The sequence below is a fragment of the Leuciscus leuciscus genome (genome assembly GCF_965113295.1).
Source record: "Leuciscus leuciscus genome assembly, chromosome: 2".
NCBI lineage: Eukaryota > Metazoa > Chordata > Actinopteri > Cypriniformes > Leuciscidae > Leuciscus > Leuciscus leuciscus.
The window spans coordinates 52933109-52953424 of record NC_138726.1 but is presented as its reverse complement, the minus strand read 5'-3'; the positions used below and the strand labels follow the sequence as shown (position 1 = coordinate 52953424).

Here is a 20316-nt window from a genome sequence, read left to right as displayed (position 1 = left end):
ACGATGGAAAAACATATATAAAGCAGGTTTCGTTTCTGCTCTGACAGCCGCAAAATCACGCTGAACGCTGTGAGTGTGTGTTATGAATCAGGAATGGAGAGAGAACATTGTGCTTGGTACGTTTTTCGTCTTCAAACCAAACTTGGGTCTCCAGCCAACAAAGTTTAAATGTTTACGCATCAGATCAGTGGGCGGAGAGTAGACGGTCTTTTGTGGCTGTTTGAACACATTCGACCACATTAGCGTTTACACTACAAAGCAATCCAGTTGAATGCGTTTTCCACTACCTCTGGAAGTGGAAAGTGGACAAGTTCAAAACTTTTATACCCTGTTTACACCTGTATTTAGCGTCGTCCACTTGTGATCCGATCGACCAAAATGCATCTTAATACCAGGAGTAAACAGGACCAAAAAGATTTGAGTGTTTTTAAAGAACAACTATTCACTCACTTTGCTAGAAGTCATAGAATTCAATCTTTAAAGAATATTTAGAGTTTTGTTTGAGGTACTAGGTACCCAAAAAACTGATACCAAGACCAAAACTGTATACGCCAAAGCTGTTATGTTGTAAATGTTCTGCACAAAGGTAACGACTGAGAAGATTCAAGATTTGTAAGTTATACAAACTTGTTGCTCATAAAGAGGAAAACCTGAAAACCATACTTGAGTAAAAGTACAGATACCTTACACCAAAAATGACTTCATTACAAGTTACAAGTCACCAATTCCAATAAGACTTGAGTAAAAGTCTTGAAGAATCTGATTTTAACAGTACGCAAGTATTTTACTCATACTGAATGTAGGGACAAAGATGCACTAGTCCTCAAAGCCTAAGAGACACGCCAATGTAAGACGGGCAACAGTTGAATTGTGAGGAGAACAATCGCATGTTTATTTTCTAAAATCAATTTAAAGTAAACCCCTCAATATTGCAATAAATCCAAGTCGACACAAAGCCTCCGTATACAAACACTCAATTCTGAGTTAAGCTCAAGCAATCAAAAAAGGTCACAAGTAAACCAATATCTTTCAAAAAGGTCTCAATATAACAGATAAATAAAATAATGTTAAGTAAAATCAAAGGCTACTTGCACTGGACGTGCTGGTTTCGACCTCATCATCGGCTGCAGTCATGTCCTAATCTATGAAACTATTGACAATTACCTGCTAATGCACTCACATTCACGTAAAGGTGTACCTTCAGTGTCCTGTAGATGCTGATATCGCTTCGAAATATCGAAATAAACAGCTACAGAAGTGCGACAGGATGCAAAATATAACAAGTAATTGCATTACTCATGACAAATGTGAGTAAAGAGTACATAAGAGTAGCCAAAAAGATACAGAAACTGGGGTCTGAGTACTAACAGAGGGGGCCAAAAAGGGATTCTAGAAAGTTACAAATACATTTGAATTAAGTAAAAATGTTTCTAATTTTTAAACATTTAACAGTACAGATAATACATTCCAGATAATATTTTAACAATGTATTTTAAATTAATTATATGAACACATAAAATGGCAATTAATAAATATTTTAAAAACTTAATATCACATTTTTTACAGTATAAATAAATTTGCTCTGTTTTAGGAAGCGGGTTCCAAAAGATTGTTTTCTCAGAGATGCCATAGAAGAACCCGGTTCCCCAAAGAACCTTCAGTGAACAGTTCTTAGAAGAACGCTTTTTTTTCTTAGTGTGAGAAACATTTGAATGATCTTAAGAACCTTTTGTGCAATGGCAAGGTTCCATGGGTGTTAAAGTGTTGGTGATCCAACAGTTAACGACTTTCATTGTAGGAAAAATTAAACAGAAGAAAGAAACTCATACAGGTTTGGAACAACATGACAGAGAATTTTTATTTTGGGGTGAACTATCCCTTTAAAGGTTCTTTATGGAACCATTGATGTCAGTAAAGAACCTCTTTATTTTTAAGAGCATTCTTCGCAAAAGGTTAATCATATGTGGAGTTCTTATCATCAAAATGTTTAAAAAACCCAGAATTTGGGTAAGTCGCTAATAGAAAGTTGGATAAAGGGGGAACAGACACACTGTGGGTGCTACTTGGCCAGAACAAACCAAAAATTGGACCAAACTTTACACCGACAGTTAAAAACCTGGCTTTGCGAGAAGCATAAAGTGCCAGTTCTAAACAGAGCTCTTCTGTACATCTCCTCATTTTTGCATTCTTGCTTTAAATAAACATCATGTGTCTCAAGAACACACTTCAAGCCATAACTTGCTTTCCTGTTCTCCGACGTCTTCGCTGTCTTTCCTTCAAACCGTCTATGCTGCCAAACACGCGTCTGTCTATTATTCCCACGCCCACGTTCTCCCAGCATGCATCAGGCCCTGTTGCAGTGGGTGACTATGCAAACATACGCCCCCCGCATAGCGCCACACTTCAGACTGCGTTTCGCCGCTCTATAAACAGTGGGTGAACGGAGGCGGGGCCTGGGTTTTTGACGGACAGCTGCGTAGGCTGCGGCCTAAGACATGTTAAAGACCGCTGGGCTGCAATAGAGCTCGTTGACACGCTGATTGGTGGGGATGTTGTCGTTAAGTGGCTGTATATGTGTGTGTAGGTGGACGGCTCCATGTCCGACATGCTGCTCCTGTTTAGATTGGACAAGCCTAACACCCACAACATCCATGCCTGTCACTCTTCGCTCCCACTCCGGCCACAAGGCCTCACGAACAGGAAAAATCCCCTCCTGCGCCCCCTGTCAGCCGATAGATCAAGTCTGATTGACATCTTGTTTAAATGAGTTATAGAGCAGTCTTGCTCCATTGATCAGTAGACATTAAAACCACTAATCAATAGCTGGTCGTGCTGAAGAGAATGATGAGGGTTTTTTTACCCAGCTTTACCAGTTCCTCTAAGGTCTCTAAGGTCACTCATGGAGTCATAACAACTACTTAAGCCATCAATCACATATTGAACGGCTGTTAAAAGCCAACAGCCAACAGCCAACATCACCCATCGTCTTTCTCTGCCCTGATCCCAGCTGGGATGATCTAATGGACATATACACATGATATATGACAGCCAGATTTATCAACCAATCAGTGACATGTCTGTGCTTTATGTAAGCCAATCAGAATGATTTATCAAGCCATTACTCACTGCTTAGTTATGCATCAGCTTAAAACAGAGGTCATTTATATGCGTTTTATATTTTATATTACATAAAATACACACACACCGTGTGTGACCGAACCGTGACATCCATACCATGACAGTTCAAGACAAATACATGTCCATTACACCACTAATATATACTGTGTATATACACAATATGTATATTATATTTAAAATATCATGATTACAAAAAAGAAAAATTGTGTTTATCTGTAAATATAGTAATTATTTTTATATAAAATAAGATACATTATATATACAATATATTTTTATGAATATATATCTCTAAACATAAAATATTTAAAAATGTTTTTTTTTAATCATTGTTATTTAAATCAATGGTATTGAATATTTGCAGCTGAATATTGTAGCTCTGAGAGTGAGACATGAAAATACCCAGACTAATCTCTAAAGGGAACGAGGGAACTAATTAAGAACCTGCACATAAAATCTCTACTCGTTTTCATGATCTGTCTATTTACATCTGTCTATTTACATCAGTTTAATTCGAAAAATAAAGTGTGAGAGGCAAATCATCCCCTTATGGTCTTTTCTTTCACCCGGCACCTTATCTTCTTGGTTTAAAAACAGAGCGTGACTTTTCTCCTCAAATGCTCGAAATGCAGTGAGAGGAATTGACATCTTAACACAAAGAGCAAAATAAACAGAATAACCCTCATCGTTATAATTATCTACTGGCCTGAGGCTCAACTATGAATTATTCATTTAGTAGGTAATTAAATGCATGTGTGAGGGGTGCAGTGACAGTACGTCGCAGCGACGTAACACTGATATGTGACGTTAAGGAAATAAATCTTTGTTTCCTGCAATCACACCCAACAGTCAGCGCCACGCAGCAAGGGGAAATCTGAATTATTATCATTGTTAACAATTGTATTCACGTACAATAGCACCGAATATTTATGACTACCAAGTTTCATATCTTTGCAGAATAAGCCAAGCTATTCGGCTCTTGATTGCTAATATTATGGAAAAATTGTGGTCTATTACAGCCAGACAAAAGGTCACATGGGCCTCTTTTCGTGGTTTAATGCTTTGGTTTAGTCTTCACCACACATATATGACATAACGTCATCTCGCTCAGTCCACGGTGTCCAATACCATAACTCAGAAATATTACCATTAGTCACTACTTTTATATTGTCCTCAATAAAAGAAAGAGTATGTGAATAGAGAGCCTATTACGTTCAGACGTGTGTATGTGTGCGTGTCCAAGACCACTAATATCACGGTCTGGTCTGTACTGTAATAACATTACACTCCATTCACTTTATTACACATTACAGGGATTGTGGTCAGATTCATTTTGCCCTAATGGCATTTGGTGGGTTTACTAATCAGTCTCTAGGGAAGATTGTGTCTTCTGATCTCCTAGTACACACACACACACACACACACACACACACACACACACACACACACACACACACACACACACACACACACACACACACACACACACACACACACACACACACACACACACACACACACACACACACACACACACACACACACACACACACACACACACAGCATCGGTACAAATCATGCCATCAACAACATAGAGAATCTTGCATCAGACCAGCCGAAGCATTAAAATTCTCCAGGGCCCGGTTGCACCAGCTGTGTGTAAGTTACAACTTAGCCTAGATTTGACGTAAATGGGAACTAAGCTACAACTTACACTCAACTAAATATTTTGCATTGCACCATTAAACTTATTTGACTTGTATACTTATAACTTGTATAAACTTAATATTTACGAAAGCCTCCGATCAGGAGTTTAGGAGTGAAGTTCTTTGGAAAACCAGGGTCTTTAAAAAACTTGGTTCTGTATATGTTGAAGTCTATTTCTAGACCTGTCATGTAAATTAATAAAATCTTAAAACTCCATGGACATTTTTTTATAATGAAGATAGTATATTTATGTAGTTATCATAAGTTCTAAAATATTTTATAGAGAAAGAAATTGTGAGTATTAAAATTCTTACTTTTTTTTTACCCTTCATATTTTTCCAGTCGATCATCAAAAGTCAAGTCAAGTATATTTGTATAGCGCTTTTCACAATACAGATTGTATCAAAGCAGCTTCACAGTATTAAATTAAAATAATACAACAAAGTTTGTTTCAAGAGGAATTTATTGATTGATAAAATTAAACTGAGCAAGCCAAAGGCAACAGTGGCAAGGAACCGAAAAACTCCATCAAGTGACCTAATGGTGTCCTAAAACTCCATCAGGTGACCTAATGGAGAAAAAAAACCTTGGGAGAACCCAGGCTCAGTCGGGGGCCAGTTCTCCTCTGGCATTTATGAGCTAGAGGACGGATTGTAGTTTGAACTGTAGGATTATATGAATGCCTGGCTGAAGAAATGCGACTTTAATCTAGTTTTAAACTGGGAGATCGAGTCTGAGCAACGAACAGTATCAGGAAGACTATTCCAGAGTTTTGGAGCCAAATGTGAAAATGCTCTCCCTCCTTTGGTGGTTCTGGATATCCTAGGTATGACCAAAAGCCTTGAATTTAGTGATCTTAAAGAGCGCGATGGATTATAGGGCGATAGAAGATCCGTTAAATAGACTGGAGCTAAGCCGTTTAGGGCTTTATAAGTCAGTAGCAATACCTTGTAATTAATACGGAGCTTTATAGGTAACCAATGCAGTGATGATAAAATTGGTGTTATATGATCATATTTTCTTGATCTCGTAAGAACTCTAGCGGCGGCATTTTGGACTAACTGTAGCTTGTTTATTGAGGATGCAGGACAACTGGTAAACGGATGTAAATTCATTGGTTAAAAAAGTAAGAAGTATGAGAAAAGATCTTAAAACTTCTGGAATCCTGTAATTTCATTAACAAAACCAAGGATGTCTGGCCTTTGAATATTTTTGTGGACAATGGGGGCCTTGGAGTCTTCAAAGTTGAGAACCACTGATCTATCAGGACTTAAAATCTTCAAACAAAACAAATTTCCTTTTCTAGCTAATAACAGTTACTGATGCAGTAGTCAATCCCAAACACTGACAGTGTGAATGTAGCCTAAAGTGATCAGCTGTGATTTTCAGCACGTTTTTCTTGACTTAATATTTGACCGCACAGCCAAAAAAGTGAACATATTTACCGGTACACAAACCTGGAATAAAAATGCAAAACAACCACATTACAGGGATGAAGGATGCCACTTGCTAAATGAAACATGCATGCAACATGATGAAGCCAAATGACGAACACAATGCTACTTTTAAATGTTTAGTTATATATAATATGTACTGCTTCACATGCCTTTTTTGAATAGTAGGGAGTTTACACCTTAGTCAGGGCAGACGCCATATTTAATTTTACATGGAAAAATACTATGGAAGTCAATGGGGTCCATAAACTGTTTGGTTACCAGCATTCTCCAAAATATCATCTCTTGTGTTCAACAGGAAAGAAATTCATTCAGGTTTGGAACAGTATCAGGGTGAGAAAATGATGACAGAATTAAAACATTTCGGTGAACTAGGGCTGGGCGGTATGACGGTATATATCGTTACCGCGGTAGAAAATGTCAACCGTAACAGATTTTTTCATTCCGTGATACCGCGACATGTAAATAAGTGGGCGTGGTTAACTCACATGCAGCGTGCGAGAGACTGAGACACTGAGATTTGTCAAAGAAACATGGAGAAAGCAGATCAAGAGGATCCACAAAGGAATTACGTTTTCTAAAGGGTTGTTGTTAACGTGATATTTTTTGGGGGAAAGGCGCAGCAGTCAACTAGAGCAATGCGGCACCCGTAGGCTAACGTTAAAGTTTAGAGGATTGCACGATCGCAACGGGGAAAGCAAGCTTACTTGACAACAACAGTTCATATATCAATATCGTAACGAATAGAAATAACCTTAAATAATGTATAGTTATAATATAAAATAATGTGCCGACTTGCCGTGGTAATGAACAACCTGCTTGTTAAAGCAAATGTATAACATGTTAATCCTGTATCTGAGGCAAAATTAGTAAATATGCAGCGCGAGTTATATATTTCTTACTCCAAACAATTGGCCACTGAAACAGCTGATAAAATCTTGCTTCGATTCAATGCGTGATTACAACTTGTCACTCAAATTAACCGATCGCATTTTACTGACGCAAAAGACGCGCGCGTGCACACGCACTGAGAGGGAGCGCAGTGTGTCGGTGTTCACCGAGCTATGTAAAATAATGACGCAGTTACAAGGTGTGTATAATTTACACTACTTAGTCAACACTAACAGTAGCTGCTGTTCGGTTTTCATACTGCTGTTCTCCTAGTCACTTATGAACTTGACGCTTCTGAACATCTCTTGGTTAAAGCTTTAGGTGACGGATTGCCAGATATCACAAAAAGAACAAAACAAGTCCTTTAAAAGCAGACATGGCAAAAATGTACCAGGAAAACATTTAAACATAACTAGTATTTACTAATATCCTACCAAATTAAAAGGAAGTAACTCATTTATTATGAATAGAATAGTTCAATATAAAATATTCAGATATTATAAACTGATTGATGAAGTAAAGCAATAACATGAGATTGTAAAATTATTCAGCAACACTTTATTTAAAGTTGAATTGCACCTATGAGTTGTATTTAATATCAATAAGTTGGGGGCAGTTAATCTAAAAGTTGATGAGAGTGTTTTGTTTACTATATTTAGCTATTAAAAATAGTTTACCAAAGAAATAATTTACCAAATAAAAGAAAAAAAAAATTCAAACAAAGTGAAGTACTTTTCATTTCTAAAGTATTTGGGTGTATTTATTATACAAAGCCCTTTTTGTCGATTTATCGAGAACAACTATAACTATAAATAACTATATCATGAAATATATCGTTATCGTGAAATAAAATTAGTCATACAGTGAAACCGAATTTTGGTCATACCGCCCAGCCCTACGGTGAACTATCCCTTTAAAGTCTTTACAATGTCATGCACTGTATAAAGATCGTAAGGTTAAAAAACTCACAACTTCCAAAACTATTTTATGGAATTTTTGTCAAGAATCTGCATTAGCCTGACTAAGGTCTATACAGTACATACTGTGCATTATGCAGTAAACTAGTATTCCAGTCTAAACATTGTGCATTTCATGCCAGAATCAAATTCAATAGAATTTCACTGGCGGTGAGTCTGGAATGACTTAGTTTGTTCATAGAGCACCTTCACACCTTCCAAAGCAACCACAGCGCATACCTTTATTACCCACACACGTATCTAATGAACAAGAAGGTGTAAGATGATAATTGCAGCTGCATACCAAAATTAAAAAAAGGACGTGACATGTCAAATCTCTCTTACATGAAACTCAAGGACCCACATAAACATTTGCAATAACAAAACAAGTCTCCACATGCACACAAATGTATCTCGCCATGAACAATTGGAGACACGAACACATAGAGGGCAACAAGCTCAAGGTTGAGCACCCTAGGGGCTCTTGGGTGGGTCTGAGACTCAAGACGGCTAATGTTCTTGGCTCTAAATCTTCATTACAGATTCCACCAACAAACCCTCACAGCCCTCGGTCCAGCTGGGTCTCCCGTACCGACAGACTGGCAGACTTTAAGATGCCCAGGTGGCACAGGAAGCCCTGGAACGATGCCTAGCTGAGCGGACACGCGCAAATACACACATTACCGACACAGCGATTATAATACATTTTGCACACAAACACAAACCAAAGCGCCGCACCACCTTAGCGCAATTAGCGCAGCACACATTGCTCGAGGCGCGAGAGGAAATGAGTTTTTTTGGGAGGCGTGGGGAAGATGGGGGAAAGGAGAGAGGGAGTGAAGGAGGATTAGGTAGGCGGTGGGGGTTATGCTTGGAGGAGGAAATATAATGCATGGTATGGTAGTATGTACTCAGTAAGGTAATCTCTTGGCGCCCGTAAAAGAAAAAAAAATAACTCTCCAATCCTCACACGTACCTGACTGCATCTAGTGATCACGCTTCCCGGCCCTCACGTCGCATCTCTCGCACTGTCACGCCTAATTACAGGGGAAAACGGGATGATGACAAAGCAAAATGCATTATAAAAGCGAGCTGCACTTAAACAGGCTAATTAACTACTGTCAGCAGCCTTTTACACATGCGACAAAGCGCCGGGTTTAATGGGATTTAATTAAAATTTATCAAAAGGCAGTTCATTACAAACACTGTTTCCACATTATGAATCATACAAATTTCAACAAATAAATGTGTCACGGAAAGGACGCATAGTTATTTATGACGTGTAATACCGGCACACTGTGCAGGGAACTCTTCCAAATCCAGTGTGAGATTTTGGGTTAGGACTGCTTCTGTCAAACTATCACTGACACATCTACCCGAACCGTTAAATGATCTTATGGGTTAGCCGAGTACATGTGAGATCTTACACTCACTATCTCTGCAACTCAGATGCTCAACCCAAATCTTATACATGCTTTAAATCCACTTTTAAAGGAACAGATCACACAAAATTCAGTTGTCGTTTACTTACACTCATGTTCAGGGCCAGTGTCATGAACAATCGTAGTATGCCTTGGACCCCCATAGGGTAGCCATTTGTAATGCCTGATTAAACAAAAACAAAAAAACCTGTATAAAAACATATCATTTGCACTGGTTATTGGATAAGCTACAAGGCTAACTGCTAGTATGCTGAGTGGCCATCTTGCAAATCAGAAGCTAACAAAAAAACAACACAAAAAAACGATTGATTTCACAACCTATAGCTTCAGTCATATAAGACTACACACTAGATACCATTTAAAGGTTTTTAGAGTCACCAAAGAAGTATTAAATTGATCATAAGTGACAGTAAAAGCATGTATAATGTGACAAAAGATTTCGGTTTCAATAATGATCATGTAATGATGCTGAGTGTAATGATGCTGCTTTGCATCACAGGAATATATTACATTTTTAAATATATTAAAATAGAAAACAGTTATTTTAAACTGTAATAATATTTCACAATATTACCGTTTTACTGTATCTTTGATCAAATAAATGCAGCCTTAATGAGCATAATAAGAGACTTATGAGCAGACTTAAGATACCAAACTTATGAGCAGTAGTACATGTAAAAATGTAAAAGTGTAATACTAATGGACATATAACAGTTCAGACGACATAGCATCATAAAGCGATTTTCTGAGTTTTCTAATAAGGCACTGGATAGAGTATGCATTACATTAAGCTAACATATACATCATAATACACATCATTAAAGTAGCAGTAACCCTTTTGAAAAGATCTATAGTATGATACGCAGGGCTACACACATATGTGTACAAAGGAAAAAATATATTCTATAGACATGAGTGACAATGAGCTGAGACGTGTTTGGCACATGGTACTCACAGCTCGTTTTATATCCTACTGAAATGAGGGAATGTCTGCTGGCCTTGTGCTGTGAGGATCCTGGTGTTCAGCTTACTTTGGCAGTATTGGGGTGCGCAGCCTGAGGCTTTAGAGGCCCCTGGCAGTCCGAGGTCCTGGGGCGTTGGGCCCACTGGCTCGATCCGTAATCCAGCTTTGCACATGTTCAAAACCCTATGACTGACTTTCTGCTGGAACACAAAAGATGTTTTTGAAGAATGTTTTGAAGAATATTTGTCATTGAATTATTCATTCAACAGATCGCTGATTCCTCCAGTAATGAAACAAGTGAAGTATTTAATTATGAGTGAGTCATTGAATCATTCATTGTAAAAAAAAACAACAAAAAAACAAAACAATTCATTCAGATTAATTAAACATTTTCAAAAGGCTGCAGCAATTAACATTTGGTCAAAACCTCTGGTAAACTACGTTATTTTGTTTAGTTCGGAATCATGGGAGAATCGTGATCTCTGTTTGAAACAAAAAAATCGTGATTCTCAATATATCCAGAATCATGCAGTTATCCCACAACACATTTCAGCAACCCACTAATTACTCACAACTCTAGTAAAACATAAATATGCCAATAAAATGAAAGTGGCGAGCAAGTAATGACTGAGTATGAGTCAGTAATGGCCGTCCTAATGAAAAGTATTGGCTGGGGAAGAGAAAGGAAAAGTCATTAGTGTTTTTCACAAGTAAGAGTGGAGGGAGGGCCTGACATTTGACAGTCTCCTCTCTGTCTTACACTTTCCCTCTGTCCTGTTGTGTCCTGATGGCAGATGGATACTGCATGACAACAAGGTTATGAGGTCACAACCACACGGGGGGCATGTGTGCGTGCACTTATGTGTGTGTGTGTGTGTGTGTTCCCCGCCAGTCGGGTACATGGATGAATGTGAGCATTACATGTGTCAGCAGACGGGTGACAGCACGGCATTCATTAATAAAAACAAAAAGAGTTTAGCTCCAGTAGTGCAGAAGAGGGGCTCGAAAAGGGGGCGCACGGAAAAATGGGAGGGATAGGTTTCACAGACAGGCCTGAGTGTTCAATACTGACACGGTTGTGAGCTTTCTCTATCACTCTCCCTCTCCTTTTCTTGCTCCCTGACAGAGCCAACAAAGAGCTCACACTCCAGTCTATGCTGAGGTAAGCCAGATCATAATGAAGCCGAGGTCTCAAAGGGGATTCCCTTGTGTGGCGGCAAATCTTAGTCTGTGTGTGAGGGTGTGTGTGCAGCTACACATAATGAAAGTATGTACCCCTGAATATTATGTCTGCAGAAGTGCGTTCAAACATCTTGGAGTGTTTAGTAGGTATCCAAACTCTCTCTCTCCATCTCCATCTGTCTGTTCACTGTTGAAAGGACCAGGTTTTCCTATCAGGCTACTCAACTAGTAAGCAACCAGTGATAGGTCGCCAAAAAAGGAGAAGTCTGTCATTTACTCTACTGTTTTTGTCCATGCAATGAAAATCAAAGGCAGGGCTAAACAATTAATCTTAATAAAACCGGAATCCCGATGTGGCTCAGCGCCATCCTTTGCGATTTGATAACTGCGCTGTGTTCTTTTACACGCAAGCAGCTCGTGATCTGGTGTTTTCAGCGTATCAGACTAATCTCTGCATCTGCTCTGAGTTTGGGTCGCTTATAAAGTACATTTGGGAAGGCAACATGCGCCAACCATCTTCCCACAATTTTAATGAGAAACGCTTATAAATTGGATGTCAAAGAAGAGAAGCTTTTAAGGGCTCTCTGCGGTTTTCCTCCAAAATACAAGCTTGATGGTGTAATATTTGAAAGTGAATTAAGACAGCTGTAAATATTTCTATTGGAATTTTGCAGCTGTATTACCAAAAAATCATACAAATAAATTAAAGTGCTGTCAAATTGATTAATCGCATCTAACATAAAAGTTTGTTAATATATACAAATATGTCTGTGGGTGTATATACTATATATACAGTATGTATATATTTTATTTATAGTGTATATAAATAATTATTATAACAAATTAATAATAATAATAACTATTCATTTATTATTATATTATTTTCTACACAAATTGATATAATATCACCAAATGTTTGGCAAAATTGTGCAGCCCTACAAACAAAAAAGCAAACCTGGAGCTTTTAAAAAAATTGGACCCCATTGACTTTCTTTGTGTAGACAGAAGAAAAACTATCTTCTTTTGTGTCCCACAGAAAAAGGAAATTCATACAGGTTTGTAATGAAATGAGGGTGCGTAAATGGTGACAGAATTTTCACTTTTGGGATGAATTATCCCTTTTAAATTCAATGGACATTCAGTAATAGTATGTTTAAATGCTCAGCCTCCCTCCTGAAATATCCGTGTCTGTCAGCACACAGGACTGAAGCCCAGTTTAGTATTATAGCTGTGTGTGAAGGAGACAGAGAGACACATTATACTGTTCAGGGACCCTGCACAGCCCCGGACCCTCGCGGACTGGAATGCTGAAAATGAACAAATTAGGAGTGGATGGAGGTGTACAGGGGGTGTAGTTACGATTGAAAAAAAGAAAATGAAAAAAAAAGTGCGATCAGTTGTTTTTGGACATGCATCATTTTCCCTGCAAAGAAGCCTGGCAGCTGCTGCGTGGGGGGGGGGGGGGGTGTGACGGGGTAGATGGGAGTCGGGGAAAAAACAGAGCGGAGTTTGGGAGAGTTTGAGCTTGTGGACGAGAGAGACCATCCTTCAAGCATTGTTTGGAGAGAGAGGAGGAGGGGATGGAGTGACTGAAATCAAAATGAAAAGGGAAGGAGGGGGTGTTACACAGAGACCACCTGTTTTGTTAAAGAGACAAACAAAAACATGCTTTGAACTGATAAATGACATCAAAACTGTTCCCTTAAATCATTACCAGTGATGCATGGGGATTGGAACAAATCCATAACCATAAGCATTAAACTGGCGTGTAACTCGTTCAATAGCATTTATGCTACAGACAGGAGTGATACCTCAAAACATGTGTCAAGGTGACGAGAGGTGTGCCATTACTTTTCTAAGCAATCACAAACTAAACTGTGCCTGCTCTGAGCCACCTCAGCTTCTAGTATAAAAGTATACAGTTATAATTGTTGTGTAAATGCACTTGTGCCACCTCTGAGTATCATTAAACAGTCTGGGTAAAGATACCTAATTGCTACTTCATAGGGGCCTCTGTGCCACCTCTGCATTTGGCAATAGGGACTTGGGGATATGTTTTCATTATTATGTAGTCAGAAAGAAAAACATTATTTCTGGACCATGATAACTGCAGGTAAGGTATTGAGTGTGTACGATTGAGTGTGTACGATCCGAAATTCGCGTCCGAAATTTTCGCACGTTAAAAAATAAATACGACCTCACGTTATGTCAATCACACTTGCCTCCGAAACTTTCGTCCGTCCAAAAAAATTTCGGATCGGGTTCGATTTTCTGCGTTTTTCGCATCCGTAACAAGAATTTGACAATTTAGAGCCACAGAATGACGGACACGAAAAAACACATGCGAAAATTTCGGATTCAGTGTGCAAGGCCCTTAAGGCTGCATTTATTTGATCAGAAATAGAGTAAAAACAGTAGCCTAATATTGTGAATTATTATAATTTAAAATAACTGTTGCCTATTTTAATATAACTTAAAACTTAATTTATTCTGTGATGGAATAATTTTTCAGCATCATAACTCCAGTCTTCAGTGTCACATGATGAATCAATCTGATAACGAATGCTGATTCGCTGCTCAAGAAACATTTCTTATCATTATCAATGTTGAAAACAGTTGTGCCGTGTAATATTTTATGGAAACCGTGATTCATTTGTGAATAGGATTCTTTAGACAGTTCAAAATAAAATAAACATTTTGAAAAAGGAAATTTAATTAATGTAACATGTTTTTACTGTCATGTTTGATCATTCCAATGCATCCTTGCTGAATAATTTTCTTTCAAAAAAAGAAAAGAAAAAACACGTATACCAACCTCACACTTTATGAACGGTAGCGTAGGCTACATTTATGCCAATCTACATTTATATAGGCCACTATCTGTTTGTTTTAATACATAAAAGTGCAAGGATCGATAGGTAATCTTTAGGGGTCGGAGACCTTAAAGGAATAGTTCACCCAAACATTTTCATTTTCTCATCACGTACTCACCCTCAAGCTGTTCCAAACCTGTATGAGTTTCTTTTTTTCTGTTGAGCACAAAAGATGATATTAAAGAATCTTGGTAACCAGACAGTTTATGGTTGCCATTGACTTCCATAGTAGGAAAAAAATACTATGGAAATTAATGCCTACTGTATGAGTGAGTAAATGATGACAGACTTTTCATTTGTGGGTGAACTCTCCCTTTAAGGCTGCCTCCAGAATATATGAAGGAAATGCTAGGTTCAGTTCAGCTAGGCTGAAGAGATTTAGTTTCTGACCAAAACGGGACCTTAAAGTAAATCACATCACACACACTCCTGGATGGTAGTAGACATATATATCTGCCTCCACCACAGAGATCGATAAAGCCAAGTGTGTGTGTGTGTGTGTGAGAGATCGAAAAGAAAATCACCGAGCTGCCCCCACATCTCCTGAAAACACACATTTTGAGGCAAAGCGTGACGGAACACCTTTGTCTGTCTCTGGCCCAGCTGCACAACCTGGACACACACACACACACACACATTCCTTCTCTGAATGCAGCATTTGGCAGTATTTGAAGCTGACACTGCTGATGTCATTTGCAGCAATGAGTCATTGGGCCCACACTCCTGCTGTGTGTACTGGGCCCCACACACACACACACACTTCCAGAACCGAACATGAGCCCATCTATTTGCTTCCCTTGGCATCGGAAGTCGTATATTTATGAATGTGCCCAGACAAAACAAATATCCCTCATCTCTTTTTCTCTTCTTTTTTTAATTGAAACTCTATTTCTCCCTTCTCTCACTCTCTCTCCGTCGCCCTCGCCGGTTTAGCAAGCTAGCACGACTCATTGGCCCTCTGGACACACTCTATTCTGCCACTCTATTGTCGATCCGACAGCCTTTGTTGTATGGAGAAAAAGAGACCCCCGCCGTTCTTTCTGCCTCACACACACACACACACACACACACACACACACACACACACACACTACACGCACATTCCACAAGCACAGAGGTCAAAGGGTGCAGCTGCCTCAATAAAGCAGCGGGAGTGTGTGTGCGCGTCTTAAAAAGAGAGTAAGTGGGGGAGTGAGGGAGGTGGCGGATTCATTTTTACTTTTTTCCTCTTTTCTGGGCTGAAAGAGCGAGTGAGGGCGGGGAGAAGAACAGGGCAGCTATTCTGCTGCTGAAGGACTCTTATCATTTGGGGAATTTTTGAGAAAACTTTTCAAATTGAATTTTGAGGCTTTGTGGGGTCCGTTATTGTCTTATTGTTTGCGAGGCTGTGCGCGTTTGCGCATGTCCACTCGGCTAATGATTTTGTCCCGTTTTCCCGTGACATCTTTTTCCAGTGTTAACGAAACCCCACAGAATTGAACACTTTTCCTGTGAGACTTGAAAAAAAAAAAGAAGAAATCCCTCCAGACGGAGGCCGTATTGATTTTTGTTGTTGTTGTTGTGCTATCTCAGGGTGTTGAAGTGTTAAAGCAGGGTGAGACTGACCTCAGGTCACTGGGCATCAAAACAGGTTGCTGGGCCGTGAGATGGACGCTTGGTTTAGAAACCGCATGCTAAGTGGACGCTCTAGAAGCAGTGTCCTCCTGTCCAACCTGAAAGATACTAAATGATTATAGGGTTTAGAAACAGACAAACTATATGTGAACATACAGAATGACAGATAACAAGGGGGGGGGGGGGGGGGGGGGGGGGGGGGGGTAGTAGTTCTGTTGGCTTCTCAATCCCTTCACTCATTCATTGTGACTAAAGTTTGATAACAAAATACAGTAAAAACAGTAATATTATGAAATACATATAAAAAAAACCTGATTTCTATTTTCAAAACGTGATTGATTCCTTTGATGCAAAGCAACATTTTCAGCATCATTACTCCAGTCTTCAGTGTCACATGATCCTTCAGAAATCATTCTAATATGCTGATTTGCTGCACAAGAAACATATCAATGATGAAAACAGTTGTGCTGTTTAATACTCTTGTGGAAACCATTCAGGATTCCACAAACCATTCTTTGACAAATAGAAATTTCAACAGCATTTATTTGAAATAGAAATCTTTTGTAACATTACTTTACTGTTGCTTTTGATCAATTTAATGTGTCCTTGCTGAATAAAAGATTTACCTCAGAGAAAAACAATCTTACTGACCCCAAACATTAGTGTGGAACAAGGAAAAAAATTTTTTATATCCATCAAGAACTGACTGGACCTTGAAAAGTGGGTGATTAATACCAGAATGTTAATTCTGACATTAATCATAAAGGATTAATGGTATGTTTACGCGACGATGATGTACTGACGACAACGCTGTCAAAGCGATCCCCGTTCACACGGATCCACGAAAACGCTGTATTATTCATGCCAGGCCAGTAGTTGGCGATGTCACTTTATAATGAAACACTACACGTCTATAGACTGAAAAAGTAACACGCATGCTAATGATGTCACCGTTTTCACAAATTCACGTTTTTGTAATTTACATGTTGACAATAACCGGCTTTGAAACCCCCAGGCCTCCAAAATGAAATTGTCATGTAAATGAATGGCTAAAACGCATAAAAAGTTTTCAATTTTTAGTTGAAAACAGTGTTGTGTAAACGGCCCCTGAGTTTTCGTCCAAGGAATCAGGCCATATTTATTTGAGCCTCTACCAACTGGGACACAAGATGTGCAGAATGAAGGTCAAGTTCACCCTCGAGAGCATATTGATGTATTCAGCCTCTGCTGTAACCTTTACATTTATGCAATTACATAAATTGATCTACAGTGCATTTAAGGAACACATTTTATTAGTGCATGAGTTCTCGGAGACTTAAACCCATAACTTGGGTATTGCTACACTGTTAAAGAAAACAGTTGTTTCAACTTAAAAAAAGTAAGGGTACCAACTTTATTTTACACTTGAATTTATCATTTCAATAACTGGGTAATAACTAAAGTCCCTTTAAGACGACCTTGCGGGCGTGCAAGTGCAGCTCCTATCTCTTTGAATGGAGAAACACCAAAAATGTTCGCCAAGCTTACGATTAAATTTCATATATGAAATCATCAATGAAATCTGACAATAACTGTCTAATAAATTTTGCTTCTAAACACTCGAATCATGACAGAAATGACATTAATTCAGGCTGGATCAAGCTAATGCGCATGCACTTTCCCCAATTCAAAACAACACGAGTGACGCGTCTTGTGTTATTCTATAGTCTTTGGTAATAACTAGGTACTAAACCTGAATCTAACCCTAAACCTAACCTTAACCCATGTAGTTACCTTATATTACCAGTACTTTCTCAGGTAAGTACACGCAAGTTCACATAAAGTGCAACCAAAGTAAATGTTCATGCTGCCTTAAAATGTTGAGTTTAGTCAACTCAAATATCCAAGTTGTCACTTAGCACAACTTCACATTTCAAGTTGACTTAACTTCAAATTTTAAGGAAGCACACTAGTTGAAACAACTATTTTTTTTATTTATTTTTTTGTGTTCCTGAGCTCCAGGAACGCTTTAGACTGTAACCAGTTTTAAATTACTGCTTGGCTAGATTATAAAAATGCTAAATAATAGCCTAGAACCATGTCTAACTTGTAGCTACTAGCCTAAACTAGACTTTTACTTATTTTGACCCACTGACCACGGAGTACACGTTGTTCCAAAGAAGACCAGACACTTGAGGTAAAAAGACAATTTTGATTCCTCCTCGACTCGAATAACAAAAGAAACCAAAAGTATCAGAGATGAATGGAACACTCTAGATACAATGTGAATGAATGATGGATGAGATCATGGGACCACCATGCAATTTTCTGTGTGAATATCCAAGGGCAAACGATTACCCATAACTCCCGGCGATGTTTCCGGATGCTATCATATAGATCTGAGGGGTTTGCGAAAGTAAAGTGGTAGAGAGAACATGAGACTGTGTGGGTTTATGAACTGTATTGTGTCGGATACTCGGCTGGTATCATTTTGTGTCGTGTTAATAAATTAATCATCTGAAATGAACACCCTCTAACGACTCACACACTCTCTCTCTCTCTCTCTCCAGTTCTGTTGCTTTATCAGCGTCATTTTTGCCAGCCCAGCTGCACTTGTCATCGGCCCCATTATTAACTGTACCAGTTTGTTTTTCTCTCTCCTACAACATAAAAAATGCAAGGCTTTATCGAGAGAGGGAGGAGAACATGTCGAAAGAAGGAGAAGAAGGAGAGAGGGAGGAGAACATGTCGAAAGGAGGAGAAGAAAGGAGTGAGAGAGAGAGAGAGAATGCCGCTGTCAGAGATCAGAGCTGTGGAGGCTGAGACCGAAGCAGAGATTAAGCAGAGGGGTTCCTGGTGACGACTTAAAGACCCGTCTTTTCATCAGTCGCTTCCAGTCCACGCTGCCTACAGGTGCAATCAGAGACACTTGACTTTCAGCCCTCACCTTTCCTCACCTCAGCCTTTAGAAAGGAAAACCGAAGGGGAGGCGGCCTGTACTTCATCCTTCCCTTTCCTCTTGTTTCTCTCTATCGCTCATTTTGCGCATTTGATATGCAGATGACCGGCCGGCTATTCAAATGGCCAAATTGCAGGCGGCCAGGAAACCATATCTCGCTCTCTCTGACCTTCAGGAGGGTCCCCATAGCAACGCCGTCTTAAGGCTCCCGTGGCGACATTCAAGTCAAGCGCGCCGGTCTTCTGGATTTTTAGCCTTGCCGCCAAAACCTGTTCAAATCTGATTATAGAGGATTATCTCCTAATTGATTTCACTCCAGGCCAAGTTTGAGGGTTTTTTTTCTTCTTTTCTTTAATAACACAACTGAAACTGTGCTCTACTTCACAGAAAAGCACAGCTGTTGGCAGGAAGAAAGCATTATGTGTATTAATTCATGTTAGGTGTATTAAAAAGACTACAAGCATATGTTGGTAAATTTGACAGACAGACCAACCCAAATATATAAGTATACATAATTATACAAGGCAAAGACCGCGTGTAGTGTGTAGTAGAATTTATAAATTATATGTGTAAACATTTTCTTTAATTATAATGGTTTGTGTAAAAAGATTGACTGGAGTTATGAAATTGCAGATCAAAAGTCTGAGAATTAGCACCGTGCTGGGCCTGTGATGATAACTTTCAAATCTAATGCTTTAAATGGCTATGATCCTCTGAAACTGCAAATAAAAAAAAATCCATTCAACAGAGGTATTACGGCATTGATATTATTATCTGAGACATTGGCCTTTCTTGACAATATTTAGTATAGATCAAAAAGAATCAACTATGTGTCGCGCGCCTCATAAAATGACGTCATCAAAACAACCAGCTATCATTCACCTGTCACTGTCCTTGTGAAACACAGGAGATAATATTTATCTCACGCACCACAGTACTCTACTCACATTAATGGGGCACTGATGTTCTTGTGAGATCACGATGTCCTGCTACTTTGACTCGAGGCGCAGCACAATGAATGAACATCAGATTTTGCACCAGATTTGGGAGAAAGACTAACGGCTAACTTGGACCACGTGTGCCTTGATAACCAATCACATTACAGCCTCGTTCAGAGTAATCATCGCTGTCGCGCAGGACATTGAAAGGAAATTCAACAC

The 20316-nt window shown here is 39.0% G+C and overlaps 1 protein-coding gene and 1 long non-coding RNA gene across 2 annotated transcripts in view; one reads left to right on the top strand and one right to left on the bottom strand.

Moving 5' to 3' along the window:
* Positions 1-7971, top strand: part of LOC309482674 — a 460652-nt gene extending 452681 nt beyond the window's left edge. The window contains exon 2 of the long non-coding RNA XR_014200355.1: positions 7387-7971. This is a non-coding gene — a long non-coding RNA (uncharacterized lncRNA). The remainder of the gene's footprint in view (positions 1-7386) is intronic.
* efnb3b (ephrin-B3b) overlaps positions 1-20316 on the bottom strand; it is a 183761-nt gene that overhangs the window by 75015 nt on the left and 88430 nt on the right. The window lies entirely within an intron of this gene.